Below are 14,424 nucleotides of genomic sequence, written 5' to 3'. Positions count from 1 at the left end.
GGAAGCAGTGTATTTTAAGGTAATTACAGTTCTGAATTTATTTTTCCTATTCTATAGTTGATATGACTTAAATGAATTTCTGGAATGGGTAGTGAGTATACTTATCTTAAATGTTTTGATTCTGTTATTTTTTCATTAAGTTTTTTAAAATTAAATTGGATAATAAATTGTATGGACATCATTTATTAATTTTAAATGGAATCTCTCAATAAATACTAAAGTTCTTTAATGAAGATAAATAACCCCCAATGAGAAATATGATAGGAGGTTCAACAGAATCTTAAAAGCAGACAGTTGGCCAAATTCAAAATATTCTAGTGATTATTCTCTGCTAGATCCTAAGTGGTCATCACATCTGACTAGAGACCAGTTTTGTTTCTTTTAAGTCTGTTCTTCTAAGGCAGGGATCAGCTATGACCCACAGCCCACATTTGGATTGTTGGGGTTTTTTTTTGTAAATACATATTGTGTGTGTGTGACTGCTTTCTTGTGACAACAGCAGAAACAGTAGGTGCAATAGTGACCCACAAAGCCTGAAATGTTTATTATCTGGCCATTTACAGGAAAAGTTTTGTGAATCCTTGTTCTGAAAAAAGGAATGTGCCTTCAATTCTAAGAGCAAGGCTGGAGAGAGGAGGCCAAGTTGATAAGAGTTTTTCTTATGTTCTTATTTAAGAAACTGATATTGGAAGACTAATTGAGAAAACCTTTAACAACATGGATATTAAATATGAAATTTTAAAAACTGAAAGCCATAAATCATCCCCTAAAGTTACATGAAAGTTTTATCAGTAGAATAATCTAGTTAACAGTTGAATTATCTTTTATAAGCATCATTAAAAGAATGTTTTTTGCAGATGAAACTAAACATTTGTTTAATGAGAACAGGAAACAATCACTTTTAATAAGAGTTTTCATCCTATAATCCCTATAGAAAATAAGGTTTTTTGTTTTTTTTTAATTGTACCAAGAACGCACCTTTCACAAAAAAACATGCTAAGGGGCTTATAGAAAATTAAAAAATATTTAGTAACAACTTTGATAGCTGCCCATAAAATTTAATTTGTTTAAACATTGGAGTTATGCTACAGACAATATTCGTAGTGCTCTCTGAAAGCTGATCATGTACCTTTGTACATGGCAATAGATTCAGGGTTGGAGTGGTAATTCTATAAAGCTCTTAGCCACTTGGAACTGATTAATCCTTAACTTCAATTAATAAGCACTTAATATTTGGTCATTCCTATTCTGAATAGCAAATGGTTAAAATAGACAAATAGAAATCTGCTGTGTGTCACCCTTAAGTCAGCCTAACTCTTATAGACAAAAGCAAATGGCATGTATGGATTTGCTTAAGTCATTCTGCAGCTGACATCAATTATTAAACCCCCTCAATTGGTAATACCATGAAGTATTTGTATTTTAAATAGGAGTTATGTGTTAAGATTCTTAATTTATTTGTACTCTATACTTAAAATGGTTTTAATGATTATCCCTTATTTCTTTTCTTGAAATTGCTATGAAAAAAATTTTATAATGAATTTCCATCTTGGGAAACTAGAAAGAGAAAAATGGCAAGGTATTTATTGTTCTGTTTGCCATAATTTAGAATTTAGCACTTAAACAAGTATTTTGTAGTTTTACATTCCTTTTTAACCCATTCAGTGGAGAATGCCAGCTTTTCTCCCAAGTTGTATGGTAAATCAATTCTAATGTATTCAGCATCAAAGATAAACATGTAATAAACATGAAAATAAAGTTTAGCTCTATTAGTGAAATGTTAAATTTGACTCTGTGCTTCAAGTAATGATATTTCTAGACTTTATCAGGTATTCCTCCAGTTCAAAGAAATAGATATTGAAAGAGGGAGAGCTGTTAAGGATGACTCCTATTTTCTACCTCAGTAATTTTATGAATGGCAGTGCCTCTTACCAAGGGAAAACCTTAGAGGGAAACCAGTTTTGGAGGGGGATGGGGGTAGCAATTCCTGTTTTAAGATTTGAAATACTTTTAAGACACTTAAATGTTAAGTGCAGGTAGCTGTATATACAAATTTTTAGACAGAAAGGTCTCAAGGTATGAATTTGATACACAGATAGTTATTAGAGACACAGAAGAGGACACTTTTCTATGGAGATTGGAGAGTATGGTCTGGCAAACCAAGGCCCTAGGCCAAATTCAGCCCACTGTTTTTATCTAGTTTTATTGGAGATACTGCCATGCCCATTAATATAATTATTATCTATGGCTCTTTCATGCCATAGAGTTGTGTAATTGTGACAGATGTAGGGCCTCCCCGGTGGCGCAGCGGTTGAGCGCTGGGTTGCGAAACTGCGCGCGGCCTCTGCGGCGCCGGTTCGATCCCCGGCTGCTCCCCGGCCACCGGAGGAGGGTCCCACATGGCGTGCAGACCTCTCCTGCCGCCCGCTGCTCCCCTCAGCAGTGTACTTCGGTCCTTCTGCCTGCTCTGCTCCCCGCTCTGGCTCTGGTGAATTCTCTCACCCTCCCTCCCGCACTTCGGACTGTACCCAGTGCATGTATAAACAAAACAAACAAACCAGCAAACAAATAAATAAAGCATGCCTCTATAAAAAAAAAAAAAAAAAAAAAAAAAAAAATTGTGACAGATGTTATGACCTTCAAAACCTGTAATAGTCTATTGTAGAGCCTTTCAAAGAAAAAAATGTGCTAATCTCTGCAATTGAATTTTTAAAAAGAGGGACTACGGCAAAACCATAGGAATTCTTGAAAGTGGGAGAAGATGAGTAGGCAAATGAGACTTGAGAAGTAAGTGGTAGTAGCTAAGGAGATGGAAGGAAAACTGAGTAGTCGAGAAAGCCCAAGGGAGGAAGTTTTTTTAGCACAGGTGTTGAATCTTGCTGAGAGATCAAAGAGTGAGGAATTAAAGCATCTATTTCATTTAACCTCCCGGAAATAATTGGTTGCTTGGAAACATTCTCTTCCATGTAGTAGAGGAGGGAGATGTGAGAAAGAAGCTACCTTCCCAACTCTGAATTCTGGATGTGAAAAGGAGAGAATGGAGCATTAGTGTGTCTTCCTTTCCCTTTTTTAGCCATGGTTTTCTCTCTCAGAAGGACCCAGGAGAGGGGGAAAAATTGAAGAGAGAGCCAAATGATGGTGTTGGGTTCCAGAGGTGGTGAAGGAGGAAGGGGTGCCTTCATTCTAGAAGAAAGGAGAAAAGAATAGGTGCGTATAAAGACTTTGATTTGCCCTGTGACCTAAAAGACCAGGTCCCACTTCCAGAGGAAAGAGATTGGAGGTTTTTCATTATTATGGAGAAAAGAGTAACCAGAGTTGTGGAGGACCCAGCTACCTTGTGTATGAGAATTTATAGTGAAAATTTGCCTGTTGTGATTTGTCTTGTTCCCTTCCATAGTAGCAACCTCATGCCTGGGTCCAGATACAAAGAAAATGGAGATAGGGTTTTGCCAGGTAAGTTTGATTGAACAAAGAGACGATAATTGAATAAATGAGTCATTAGTTTCCTCCACGATCTAAATTGTATAGGTAAAGGACATGACGCCAACACGAAGCATTAACAAGACAGTAGAGTCCACTGGACAATCTAATAGAACTATGATCTCTTGGGAATTGTTGAACAAGCAGGTTTGAAAGGGCAGGAAACGCTAGTCTGAGACTAGGAAGCTTGGATTAGTGATGTGATGAATAGGAGCAAGTTCATGGTGTAGAATGACACAAGGTATAACACACTGTCGTGGCTAAATGAAGTAAAGGAGATCACTGGAGGCAGAACAAGGTCAAAAATCCTACCAGTGGGTTGGACCAGTGGACATTAAAGTAATCCAGGAAGATAGCAGAGGAAAATGCTTAAATGTTGAGTAAATGAGGAGAAGGGACTACAAGGTCAGTACCAAGGAGGAGTGTGGATGTGCAAGAGGGTGAGACCACTAATGCAGGCAAGTCTTCAAAGATGGAGCTCAACCTCTTGAAAGGATCCGGGCATGCATGAACAAATGCACACTGATTCAAAAATATTTTGTATATTGCCAAAGTCTGATGTCCTTCACTCTAAGATTTGTTGAATTGGTAAACAGAGGGAAGGAATAATCTAGATCAAAATCATCTTGTTTTTATTGGCTTGCTACAGACACCCTTCACTGACACACCCAAGAGTTCAAGTCTAAATGCACTTCTGAATTTTTGTTTCAATTGTTTTGAAGACCAGCCAAAGCATTCTGCATCCAATTAAACTTAAGTCACTTCTCATGCATCAAGGTTCTTTCTCACTGAAAATTTTCACAAAAATTTTCCTTTTATTGCATTCAAAAGTTCCTCTAATTGTTATCTGTTCCCCATAGACAACTGTCTGGTTCACAGTTACTCATCCCATTTAAAGCTATTAAAATATTTAGGTTATCATAGCCAAAAAAAAAAATGTTGCATTTTAGAATCATCTAAATTACTGAGTTCACCAAAATTTTGTGACTCACAAGAAAATGAGTCCTTGATAATCAGAAATTGTGCCTGCATGCTCTCACTTGGCAGACTGACCCCCCTCATCTTACTAGTGTATAGGCTCTTATGACTTAATTGGTACATTCACAAGGGACCAGAGGCTTTATCCCCGAGCAGAACTCATGCTCTCTTATAGGTGCTATAGGCGGACAGCTACACTATTAGCTTTTCTACCAGCTTATAATAATCTCTATAGGAAAGTAAAATTTTATCTTACATTGATTTATGTGCATCCCAGAAAAAAAGCATTGTTTTTGGATGGCAACAAATTTAAATTTTATATATAATTGTCTTGATTCTTATTTTTTATTTAGTTCTTTGGATGCTGATATATTACTTCTCTGATTTAAACTGGGGAGTATATTCTGTAATTTTATTAAGGTTAGCCATTGTGCTTATGATGTTTGTTTTTTTTTTTTTAAGATTTATTAATTTATTTATACAAGCACTGGGTATAGTCAGAAGCGCGGGAGGGTGAGAGAATTCACCAGAGCCAGAGCGGGGAACAGAACAGGCAGACTGACGAAATACACTGCTGAGGGGAGCAGCGGGCAGCAGGAGAGGTCTGCGCACCATGTGGGACCCTCGCCAACGGCCGGGGATCTAACCTGCACTGCAGAGGCTGCGGGCAGCTTCGTAGCCCAGCGCTCAACCACTGCGTCACCAGGGGAGGCGCCTTATGATCTGTTTTAATGAATCAACAAGTTGTATTCTGGGAAGTTCTTGATTAGCCTAAAGATTTCTACTAGATTTAGGATCCTAGAAAGAACAATTCTTATCTCCAGCCTCTCCCTTTCTAATCCTTCCTCCTCAGCAAGTAAAAGGAACTTGTTCTTTCTCCCATTCTTTTTTTTTTTTAAGATTTATTTTATTTATTTATGCGTACAAGAGTTGGGGTGCAGGCCAGAGGTGGGGGGGTGAGAGGATTCACCAGAGACAGAGCGGGGAACAACAGGCAGATGGACTGAAGTACACTGCTGAGGGGAGCAGCGGGCAAGTCAGGAGAGGTCTGCTGCGCCATGCAGGCTAGCTCCCTGGTTGCAGTGGCTGTGTACAACGTCCTGGTGCTGAGTCTTAACTCCTTGTGCCACAAAGTAGGCCCTCTTTCTCCCCTTCTTAAGGAAAAATGGTAACGCCCTTGATAATACCAGCTCTGATCTCCCTTCTCCCATTCATAGCCAGACTTCTGAAGCTGTGCTGTGTACATTTTCTCCATTACAGCCTCCTTCCTTATTCATCTCCCATCTGGTTCTCATCCCTCATTAAACAAAACAGACCTCTGGACTGCCAAAAGAACGTTTAGTTCTTTCTAGAGGATCTCGCCTGTATTGTCCACTGCTAATGATTCAGTCCTTGAAACTACCTTTATCTTCCATGTAGTAAAATCTTGGTTCATTTTTCTCTCTGGGGTTCTTAACAAATTTACCCTTCAAATGTTAGCATGTTCCATTTATCTCCATCTTCTTTGTGACTGATCTTAATCATTCACATGATCTCAGCTTTCACCTACCTGTGTACTAAAGTGCCCATGCATTTATAACTCTAGCCCAGAGATACCTGAATTTCTCTACCCATTATGCATTTCCTCCCAGATACCCATGATTCAGATTCAAATGCAACAAATTCAAGCTTATATTCCTCCTGATTCTCTGCTTGCAAAGGTTCAGCCAACCACCCAAGTGAGATCATGTTGATCTTCTCACCAACTCCTATTTCAGGCTTGCATATCTCTGTCCTTGAAATTGTATAAAAATTATTTAACTAGTTTTCCTACCCTCAAGCTACCTCTTTTCCTCCCACTCTGCTACCAGAGAATTCTAATAAAATCTAATAGTTTCAGTCCCTCACTGAAAGCATTTGGTGCTCCCTTTGACAGGATAATAAGCAGAATCCAACCTACCCCACAAAACCTCCTTGATCTACACAGATCCTCAAGTCTTGCCCTTCATTTCCTGTGGCAGTGGCATAGACTTGCTATACCTTACACACACACACACACACACACCCCACCCCACCCCACCCCACAATACTGTTTTCTCTGCCTTTGCTAATGCCAGGAATCCTTCCCTTTGACCAACTCATTTTAGGAGATTTAGATGGTAGTGCCTCCAAGAACCATTCAACAACCATTGCCATTCTACATGCCCTTCCTCTGGCATCCATACAGGTTGAGTATATTTCTACAATAGGACCATAGTCCATGGGTATGTCCTGTACAAGACAGTCTAGTGTTTTATTAATACATATCTCCTGCTTTCAGCAAATACTACACATTCCAATGTTGAATATTTAGACATTTCTAAAGTGTTTATTATTTTTTAAAATAGGTGAGTAGCTATTTTCATATATTGTCTTTTTTGAAAGTCCTTACAGCAAATTCATGAAATAAAGTATTTCAGCAGATAGAGGTTAGAAAACTGAGGTATGAAAAGGATAAATTATTACCAAGTATATAGTTCCATAGTTTGTGGGTTTTGATGCATTTATAGCTCTCAGAATTTGCTGAAATGTACTGACCCTCTTCCCAGAAAAATTCTTACTTACATATCAAGAAGAATAAATTGGACATAATTTAAAGGGTTTAATTCCAAACTACATTGAGAACTCTAGTTGCAGAGCAGAGATTAGAATTCAGGACTCTACCACATGGCTTTCCCTCTCTTTGAACCTTAGTGGTACTTTAAGGAATTTGAGTATTTTAATCACCTTAAATTATTTTTGGAACAAAGCAAAGCAAATAAACATTTTAGTTCAGCTCTCAAGGGGTTCTACAGACTTCACTGATGTAGATTCCAAAATTGGTGGCTATTTTATATACCTTTTTACAGATGGAAACTTGGGGAGTAAACTTCAGAAGTTGGCCACATGATAAGGGAAGATGAGGAAAATGGGCATCAACATCAAACAATGAAAGCTTTCTTTGTACAATAACTACAAGATTCTGCTTCCATAAACGTAAGCAGTCTGGATAATTCTCACTACCATACCACTAAAAAAAAAAAAAAAAAAAATGGTGGATTTTTTTTTTAACATTTTATAAGTACTGAACCAAGAGAAATAAGATATAACCAGATCAATATCCAAATGAAAATGGGACCCTAGAAAGAGAAATAGCCAAGCACTGAAGTTGCATTTGTCCTGGGACATTTACCAAACCTGGGAACCCTATGAGTTTTAGTTTTTAGGGCCTCCTAGGGCATGATGAACAGAATTCAAAGACCTTACCACTATAAAGCATGACATCAGAGGACTACACTGCAGGCTGAGGATGGACCAGGACTTAAGTCCATATCCACACCAGTAGGACATTGCAAGAAAAACTGCTTTTGCAATGGACAGACCAAATTAAGAAAAATCTCTATAAGCTTTTCTTTATAAACTAGACCTAGCACCTAATTGCAGTCCAAATTCACATGCCCACATAAAATTTCAAGCTATAGATTCAGATTAAACTAAACTGGTAGGCTCTCTTAAATGTTTGACATAATGCAAGTCCTCTTTGAAAAGATACCCTTCCATCCTAAGCTTTAAAGAATTCCCAAACTAGGGCCTCCCCGGTGGCGCAGCGGTTGAGCGCTGGGTTGCGAAGCTGCCCGCGGCCTCTGTGACGCCGGTTCAATCCCCTGCTGCTCCCTGGCCACCGGAGGAGGGTCCCACATGGCGCGCAGACCTCTCCTGCCGCCCGCTGCTCCCCTCAGCAGTGTACTTCGGTCCTTCTGCCTGCTCTGCTCCCCGCTCTGGCTCTGGTGAATTCTCTCACCCTGCTGCGCTTCTGACTGTACCCAGTGCATGTATAAACAAAACAAACAAACAAACAAATAAATAACATGCCTCTATTAAAAAAAAAAAAGAATTTCCAAACTAATTTTCTAAGGAAAATGAACAACTCAGAGTCAAAGAACTGATCACACAAGGAAACACCACCATGAATAAGGGTGGCAATAAAAGAGTTCATGAAAGGTTCAGGTATTCAAGTTAATGAGACATTATAAAATAACTGCCTAGTATTTTTCTTAAAAACAATAGTTTGATAAAAGAGCAGAGAATAGGAAATTTTTAATGACCTAACATTTGAAAATGGGATTAAAAGAATGTGTGGAAATATAGTAACAAATTAACCAGATTATATGGCTGTAGAGGTAACCAAATGGAAAACAGCTCACAAAAAAAAAAAAATTATTCAGAATGTGACACAAAGCAAATGGACAAAATGAAAAAAGTTCGGCCACATGGGACAATGTGTATGAAAAGAGCAAATGAAATGGGGTAAAAGGCTTATTTCAAGAACTAGGGTCCAGATTTACCTGATTACAGCAGCTCAATGAATCCCAAGCAGGATAAATTTTAAAAATATGGACCCAGACACATTACAGGGAAACTAAATCAGTAGCAAAGGACGTGTCTTAAAAGAAGTCTGAGAAAAAGTGTTCTGTTCTGGGGCCTCCCCTGGTGGCGCAGCGGTTGAGCGCTGGGCTGTGAGGCTGCCTGCAGCCTCTGCAGCGCCGGTTTGATCCCCGGCTGCTCCCCCGCCACCTGAGGGAGGGTCCCACATGGCGCGCAGACCTCTCCTGCCGCCCGCTGCTCCCCTCAGCAGTGTGCTTCGGTCCTTCTGCCTGCTCTGCTCCCCACTCTGGCTCTGGTGAATTCTCTCACCCTCCCGTGCTTCTGACTGTACCCAGTGCTTGTATAAATAAATAAATAATTTAAAAAAATTAAAAAAAAAAAAAAAGTGTTCTGTTCTGTTAGCAAATCACATTTTAAGGGAAAAGATTGACAGCTGTCTTTCAACATTAGAAGACAATGTGACTTCCTAAATAAAAAGACAATGTCCTAAAAGGAAGTGACTGCCAACATTAAAAAAAAAAAAAGTGGGTAAAATAGACATTTTTAGACCAACAAACATTGAATGTTTGCAATTAGCATAGCTTCATTAAAGGAAATTAAGAGATGAAGGAATAAATGCAGTAAATATTTATGGATAAGCTAGATAAAACTATAAGAAACAATCATGATGTAGAAATTTTGTTTAAATCCATAAGACAAGTATAACGAAAATCAGGAGCAGGGTAAATGGAGTTAAAGGTGTTCTAAGACACCTTTTTGAATTGTCCACAATTAAAACATTAATTTTATACTTACTGTAGCAGTACTTATGCTGAACTAATAGGAACAAAGAATTTTACTTTCAAACTAACAGGAAAATTTTTAAAAGGCCAGAAATGAGAGAAAGAAACAAGTGGGATAATAGTAAAAATTATAAAAGATGAATGATACACATATTCTATGTACATGTCAATACATACATACATCCTGAATAAAATCAAAGAATGGTTTGGGTTTCTTTGTTTCCTATGCATCCTACATACAAGAAACCTCTAAAATAGAAGATGCAAAAAGGTGAAAACTTTTTTAATTATTAATTTGCTGAAAATGCTGCAAATTTCCTTTCAGTCAGATTACTTGTTTGGGGTTTCTGATCAAGGCAGGCTAAAGCAACACATTTCTATCACTTGGCTGCAGAATGGTGCCAACAAAATATGGCACTCAAAAGGAACATTCCAGGTAGGTACTCAGAGCTTTATTTACCAAGCTTTGGAATAATATGTACCTCTGGCAAAGAGCTGTCTCTCTGTCTCCAAATTATAGTGATGCCCGGGAAGTCACATTTAGGAATGTCAGGGGACACTTTAGTGCAGAGGAAGATACATTCTGAAAACTGGTACCTGCTGGGATTCTTTTTCTGGCCCCTCTTCCATTTTTTTTTATTTTTACAACCATTCCTTGTATCAGTGGTTGAGAGGGAAAGAAATAATCAGAACAACCTGTGGGGCTTTTCTGAATCACATACGTTATACTCCTGGAAATCTGATTTGTGCCAAGAAAAAGGCTTGCATAGTTTGGTCAACCCATCAAAGAATTCTGAAACACCCTTCACCTGTAGTCAAGAGCCACTGTTCTATAGAAACCACTACCCAAATATTGATGCAGGACCTTCTCCTTAGTGCATTCCAAACCATATTACCTCCATCTACACCTTCAGCAGCAGTGTTTTCCTTTCTGCTTGAAGAGCAAAGGCAGAAGACAAGATGGCCAAGAACACAATTCTATGAGGTTTATCCTGTCATCACCCTGCCTGAAGGAGGAAAGGTTGCTATTTTTCCTACCGGGAGCAAAGAGAATGACTAAGCTCTGAGAAAAGGAAACACTTAAATTGTTTCCAGGCCCTGCAAATCTATTAACATGTCATGACAAGTCCTCACCTCTTCACATATGATAAACTGGAAAAATAAATCCCAAGGAGGCCACTTTCAACAAATTAAACATACAAAAGAAATTGTTCTAGTACATAATTTTCTGTATCATCCAGGTGTATCCAGTTCCCCCTCTCCACAAGGGGGAGTATTATTTTTATTATCAAGAAATAAGCATTTTTGACAAATGGAATTACAAATGTTAGTCCCTTAAGTCAGAAAGGAGAATTTTACTATTGTAGGAAGTGGGTGGCGAGAGCTTTCTGCTATTGAAGGCCACATACTAAAAAGCAACTTCTCTAGCACGATGTATGGGACGTGTGTGTGTGCGCATGTAGGTGCATGTGTGTATGCACATACTTGCATATAGACAGAAATACCTCATTCCTAACTCAGCTAGTTTTGAAACTAGCAACAGAACAAAATCCCATATTATGCACCCAAGTATACTTTAAGTCTGAATGAGCCAAAAATACATATAACTCATTGGATGAAACTACTTCTCTGGCAGGTCCAGCTCTATTTCCCCCACTGTAGGGGCAGGAAAACACCCGACCTTCTCGTAAAACCCAAGCCAGGGTCTGGTCCATAACATACATTTGACAATTACATGTTGAGCAAATGAAGCTTCATCATCCTACCATTTTCACTTCCATGTCACACCACCTATCCGCTATCCAGCCGCCTCTCACTCTCCACCTGCCTCTTCTACTCCATAGCTCCCAGGTCCTCACTGCCTGGAAGTTAAGGCAAAAGATGTGCTCTGGGAACTGTCCACCATTTAAGTAGCCCACAATTCTTGCATCTTCTGGGGAATACTAGCGTAGCATTTCCATCTGCTTTATCCAGAAAAGGTCAAATTAGATCATTCCCCAACAGATCCCCCAAACTACGAGTGGTATGAAGCCCTCCTCAAGAATTCACTGTTCAAAAGAGCTGAACTCCCAACGTCATCAAAACGCTGAACAAAATCTCTGATTCTTGACCATAATTTTAGTTATTTTTTGACCACAACCTTCTTTAAGAAACATGTTTCACACTGCAACCCAGTCTCTCATACACACATGCTATTAAAATCTTTACTCTGTGTCAGGCACTGCATCTATTCTAACTGTTCTAATAAAATAACCTTAAGTTTATAAAAGTAGAGTAATTTAATTAAAATAGATTAAGAACAGACTGTCAAAAAGAATTAGGATGCTCAATAATTTACTACTTTTTACATTAGCAAATGTTGGCCATTAGCAGGCACTGTGATAATTCTGTTCTGTTTTTTTAAATGCTGGTTCTGGTCCACAAAGCTGATTTCTTGAGCCACTGTCAGGACCTGCACTTAAACACTGACCCAGATATGTAGTACAGCATCACCCACCCAGGTCTTACAAGATCACAGAAGCCCCACATCAAGCAGGCTCCTAAGCCATACTTAGAGGTTCCAAGTATAACCAGATGGGCTTCTGGAAGGTGGTGAGTGAACTGACTCATCCACAGTGCCATTTTCTATGGGAAGGAAAGCAAGCAACATTTTAGCTTCCAACTCTTGCAAGGCATACTAGATGCTCTACATGAATGTCCTTCTTTAATCTCCCCAACAACTCTATGGTATGCATTATATCCCCTCTTTACAGGTGAAAACACAGATGAGCAAAGACAGAAAGTAAAACAGCCAAGGCCACCAGCTAGTAAGGAACAAAACCATACTTCCAGGCAGGACAGTGTGACTCCCCCACGCACAGGCTCACCCACCTTGTGCGTGCCCATGTGCAGCATCCCACTCCAGGTCTGGCCTTCTACCACTCTCAACCTCTCGATACAACTGGTGCTTTATTCTCCAAGAGGTTCTGCAGTGTTTGCTCACTACACACACAGTATGTGCAGTGTCCAGCGAGTATGAGAGTGCACGATCATGCCTATCTGCTGGGCTGCTGCTGCCCAAACATGGGATTTCAGTAAAGAGGTGCGTGCCGTGCTTGAGGCTACACATCAGGTTCCACCATCTCTTTTCTGCCACCTTGTCTGACCTAACCACTTGAGAAGGCTAGCGGGAGCACCTCCAGTTATTTTTAGTTCCTTTAGACTCTGACCTGGGGTGTTCATGGAGGCGGCAGTAGGATCTGGGAAGGGCTGGACCAGCCTCGTCAGAATAACCGCTTAGGGGAGCGGGAACCCACCGCCGGGGGCAGACTGGGCACACAGGGAGTGCGTCCCCATATCGCCACTTTAGAACAGGACATTTCTTCAGTAAAGACTGCTTGAAACCAGCAGAAGGCTCCCAGAGGAGACAGGGGTGAGCTGGGAAGTTAGCCCACGCCAGGCCCCTTTTGGCCTGCAGTCTGAGCCCAGAAGGGGAGCGGGCACCCAAGACTGGGGCAGACGGGCCACGCAGAGGAGTGCGAACCCGCATCACCTTTTTAGAACAGGGACCTTTCTTCAGTAAAGCGTGCTTGAAACCGGCAGATGGCTCCTGGAAGAGCCAGAGGTGAGCTGGGAAGTTCGCCCAAGATGCTGGCCAGTACCAGCAACACAGTGTCCCAATGCATATGGCAAATTAGAAAATAGACAGTAAGGAGTAGAAAAACCACACGCAACCCAGCAACTCCTCAGGAAAAAAGCACACCACAAAAAGAAAACCACCCCCCAGATTGTAACGACAGTAACTTGGAAGAACTTCTGAGTCTTCCAGAAAGAGAATTTAAAATTTCCATGATTAAAAAACTAACAGAAGTCATAAAGGAAAACAATGATAAAGGAAAAATAATCAACGATCAGAAGAATGAAATTGAGTCCCTAAAGAGGGAAGTAAAAGAAATGCAGGAGATCAAAGAATTAATGGAGGCACTAAAGAACTCTGCAAAAAGCAATGAAAGCAGAATAGATGAAATGGAAGAATGAATAAATACTCTTGAAGACACAGAAATAAAAACAACCAAAACAGAAAAGGAAAGAGAAGTATGAAGGAAGAAGACCAAAGAAAGACTTCGGAAACTATCTGACTTCATGAGGAAAGGAAATATAAGAGTTATAGGAATCCCAGAAGGAGAGGAGAGAGATGTAGCAACAGGGAAAATATTCAAGGAGATAATTGAAGAGAACTTCCCAAACGTGAAAAAGGAGCTGAAAATTGATATACAAGAAGCAAGAACACCAAACTTCCATGACGAAAGGAAAAATACAGCAAGACACATAATAGTAAAGATCCCAAGAATCCAGGACAAGGAAAAAATAATGAAGCTGACAAGAAGGAAGAAACAGATTAACATTCAAAGGAAAACCAATCAGACTGACATCAGACTTCTCCGAAGAAACACTATGGGCAAGGAGAGAGTGGAGGGACATAGTCAACAGACTCCAAGAAAACAGATGCCAACCAAGAATACTCTCCTTCCTCTATGAAGAAAGAATAAGGACCTTCTCAGACAAACAGAAACTCTGGAATTTCATTACGACTAAACCCCCACTCCAAAAAATACTACAAGGAATCCTAAAGCCAGAACCTCAGAGGGACAAATAACAACAAAAGAAGGCCAAAAAATACATATATATATATTAAAAGAATAAATAAAGTCAAAGGAAAGACAAACACAATGGCAAATACAGATGCTAACATATCAAATATTAACTCTAAATGTAAATGGGCTAAACTCTTCAATAAAAAGACACAGAGTCGCAGGCTGGA

The 14,424-nt window shown here is 39.6% G+C and overlaps 1 long non-coding RNA gene across 7 annotated transcripts in view; it reads right to left on the bottom strand.

The window, feature by feature from the left end:
• Positions 1-14,424, bottom strand: part of LOC119245244 (uncharacterized) — a 99,555-nt gene that overhangs the window by 7,894 nt on the left and 77,237 nt on the right. The gene's annotated exons all lie outside the window — the stretch shown is intronic.

Source organism: Talpa occidentalis, unplaced genomic scaffold (genome assembly GCF_014898055.3).
Source record: "Talpa occidentalis isolate TD23 unplaced genomic scaffold, MPIMG_talOcc4v2.1, whole genome shotgun sequence".
NCBI lineage: Eukaryota > Metazoa > Chordata > Mammalia > Eulipotyphla > Talpidae > Talpa > Talpa occidentalis.
Note: the sequence above shows the minus strand (reverse complement) of the source record. Positions and strands in the feature narration are given on the sequence as shown.